The 3,734-nt window shown below is 31.7% G+C and overlaps 1 long non-coding RNA gene across 4 annotated transcripts; it reads left to right on the forward strand.

Moving 5' to 3' along the window:
• Window positions 1-564: 564 nt before the first annotated feature.
• On the forward strand, window positions 565-2,461 carry LOC9301538. Of its 4 annotated transcripts, none has more exons than XR_002329062.1 (5): window positions 565-714; window positions 806-908; window positions 981-1,101; window positions 1,195-1,301; window positions 2,242-2,461. It is a non-coding gene; the product is annotated as an uncharacterized LOC9301538 (long non-coding RNA). The 4 variants fall into 4 exon arrangements; XR_002329061.1 differs by lacking the exon at window positions 2,242-2,461 and adding an exon at window positions 1,522-1,699; XR_002329063.1 differs by lacking the exon at window positions 1,195-1,301 and having other exon boundaries at window positions 2,242-2,459.
• The last annotated feature ends 1,273 nt before the right edge of the window (window positions 2,462-3,734 follow it).

Raw genomic sequence — 3,734 nt, forward strand, 5'->3', positions numbered from 1 at the left:
GCATAGCAACACTCCAATCACCATAGTTCGTTTCATCTAAGCGATGAGAGATGATATTTAAACCTGGATGATCGGCACTATGCATGAAGAAAGGAGATTGAGTCGGATCTGGAGATTCCGATGTTGTTTGAGCTCGCGAAGCTCCAGAAACATTAGATCTAGTAACTAGAGGAGAATTCGGAGGTGAATCAACAACGCCGGTGGATCGCGACGGCTTCCGAGTAGCAGAACTTGTACCAGACTTCGAGCGAGTGGATTTTCGTTGAGCACGAGCTACAGTCACCATTGGATCTAGAGATTAGACAACGGAGAAGAAGAATTTGAGCTCGGAACGAAGAAATCAAGTCGAAATCAATGGAGTTTTGAGCTTTGATGGCTCTGATACCATATTACGATGAAGAAGAAGAGAAAAGATGTTACAGATATTTGTAAATGATTTTCTCATTATTGATTAATGATTACAGTTCAAGTGTATTTATAGTATACAACTATACAGCTATACAATCGGTTAAGTTAAACCAACTAAGTAAACCTACTAAACCAATATACATAATATGATAATAGTTCTCAAATCTCTTCTTCTTCTATGTCAACCCAGGTCCCAACAATGGCGACCTAATCTCCGAAATTATGTTCAGAAAAGTGAGTCATTGATTCTTTGACTATCTTCTTCTATTGAATCTCTTGGATTTGCCGATCAACGCTCCTTCCTTGGTATAATTATCACTCTTCTCTCATCATCATCATCTTCTTCTTAAATCCCCTTTCGAATTTTGGGGTTTTAATCTTACAAATCCATTCTCAGGGATTCCAAAATTTTTAAACGTCATCTCCAAATTCCCTTTCCTCATCATCAGCCTTATTGGTCTCATCCTCTGCTTTTACCCAGAAGATTACTTCAGCTTTAGGTTCGTAATTATATACTCCGTCTTTGTGAAATCCAGATTCAAATTAGTTAAAGTCTTTGTGTATTGAAACAGTTTGCGAGGTGAGAAAATAGGATGGACTTGCTTTTACATCGGTGTGACTGCTGTTGCTTTTGGATCGTCTTACTATCATCTTCACCCAAATGATGCTGCTCTCCTCTGGGATCCTCTTCCCGTACGCTCTTGCTCTTTCTCTTCACTCTATGATACTGCTTTTGTTTGCTTTGTCTTGTTTTTGATCACTGGTTTTGCTTGGTTTTTGATTTAGATGACTATTGCATTGTTCCTTTGCTTCTTGCTGGTCTTGTTAGCAATTTATATTGGAGGCAAGTCAATCCTTAAACTATCAAGTGGTTTTAGTGTTACAATCTTGAGGTAGAGTAAGCTCTCATGAGGTTATGAATTGCAGGTTTTTCGATGACCTTAGACCATATGCTTTAGTCTAGTTTGTTCCTTGCATTTTGATTCCGTTGATGGCTATTTTATTACCTCCAATGTATACACATTCCGCTTATTGGCTATGGGCTTGTTTGATCTTTAAGCTTGATAATCTTTCTGTTGTTCTTGAGATTGTGCTGGTTTTCGAGAATTGCAGAACTTTGGGTTTGATGGTAAACTGGTGGTTAATTACTATGCTTGTTCCATGGCATTGAGGAAGGTGGTGATAGATGATGAGAGACCAGTTAACATGAATCGTGTTCTGAAATCAAAATCCAAATATGACAAGTATTTGATGTATTTCTTGCTCAAATATGACAAAGTTTTTGCTCAAATTAACACATGAATCTCTATTTTGTATTTGACAAGTATTTGATTTAATTCTCTGTTTTGTCAATACACTAAACAAATATTTGACAATTTTTTTTTTCAAAGAACCTCATTAGAGAGACTACCATTGGACTATGAAAAATTAAACAAAAAAACAAAAGTTCTCATCTAACATTTTCTCAAAATTTATACTAAACAATTTGAGAGAGTCTCATGCTGAGAACTCCCCATTGGAGATGCTCTAAGGGGTGTTAAAGTCAATTCTTTAAAGTTTATACTAGGTGATGAACCCACTCTACGCGTGGATCTATTTTTAGAATTTTTAGTAAATTTTTGTGTGACTAATAATATTTATTGAAAATTTTGAAATATATGTTTTTATATGTCTAGTTATTGTTAATAATAGCTTAAATTCGTTGAATTTTAAAATTAGCATGACAAGTAACATCTTTTTTGTTTAATAGCTTTCTCTTTAGCTTTAGATATTTTGGATGACCGAGTTTTTTTACGTACAATGTTTTGATTGAATCTCATGAATTGGCTTTAGGCGGAGAAACCCAACTGCAAGACCAGAGGCATTGTATGGGGACTAACTTCGACGACTTTCTCATTTTGGTATTTGCAAATTCACTATTGCTCTTCGTCTATCTTTACGGTATTATTTAGTATAGTTCGTCTAAAGATAAGAATTTATACAGAAGTATGCGCATAAGTTTATCTGTACTTTCTTTTTAACAACTCATATTTTTCTCACATTCTTTTCAATATGTATATGAATTTCCATTTTCATATTTTTTCGGAGAGCTATCACTCTTTTTATCTTTTTGCAAGCACTCTTTCTGCTCTAATAAAATAAATATCGTCTCTTTTTTATTTTTATTTTCTACTTAGAAGTTGTGTGTGGTTTTTCTTACCATGAAACGACAGCACATGCACGTTTTTACAAACTTACCGACTAATTTTCTTTTAAGAAAGCTTGCCGGTGATAAGTTTATATCGCCACAAACTATCCTAACAGTTTTAAAACGCAGTAGCTTGATATGAGCTTAATTTGATGATCTTTTTAAAAAACCGACGATATCTATATGAAAAAATTAATTATTTTTCTATATATACACATCATTATCAGCCTATTTAAAAATTATTTCCTTAATTTTATGAAAGATATATGGTCAGAAAAAAGAGGCAGTCAAATATTTTGGGATTATTATTCTTCGACGAAATTTAAGTAAAAATAAAGAAAATAAAACATTTTAAATATTTTTAATCACTATCTTCTCAAAATTTCAAAAAAAAATATTTCTATTTCTTTAAAGATATTAATCGATCTTATTATATGACCTTTTAATTTTGAAAATATTGCATCAGCATTTATTAATTAAATAAATTTTGGTAAAATGTAACTAAAGATAGTACTGAAATCTATACTTTACATTTGTCTTATTTCTATATGTTGTTGTTTCAAAAATTCACAATTCTCTTTTTCTATATATTATTTTTTCTTTTCCTTTTTATTAATATTTTAGTATAGAAAATATTAGCATTTAAAAATGTTAATTAACGTAATGGCTAAAAATATTAATCAGTGAGGTGGCTAATCGCGATTGGTCATTTAAAATCCCACGACGGCCTAAAGAACTTATGGCTTCGACTTTTATATAGTATAGATTGTTTTAATATATCAATTATCATGGTGTTAAACCACCAATTTACAATAGTTTTCCTTTTTAATTTGTATTTATGTCAATGTTTTTTGTTTCCTTTTTTAAAGCTCAATAAATTTTCTCATTTTTGTAATGAGATCAATTATTAAATTAATATTTTTCATTTAAAATGATTATATGCTATTTTTTCTATTAGACAATCTTGGTTTCAATAATTTTTCGGACACATTAAGACTCTTTATTCTTAACTTACACCAATCATGTGAAGTCAATGAAATGGGAATTGGCACCAAGCTACAAATATGAAGTAAAAACAAAGTAGGACATTACGTATTATATAAGTTAAGCATGGGCATTCGGTTAACCGTTAGGTTTT

This window comes from Arabidopsis lyrata (assembly GCF_000004255.2).
Source record: "Arabidopsis lyrata subsp. lyrata unplaced genomic scaffold ARALYscaffold_8, whole genome shotgun sequence".
NCBI lineage: Eukaryota > Viridiplantae > Streptophyta > Magnoliopsida > Brassicales > Brassicaceae > Arabidopsis > Arabidopsis lyrata.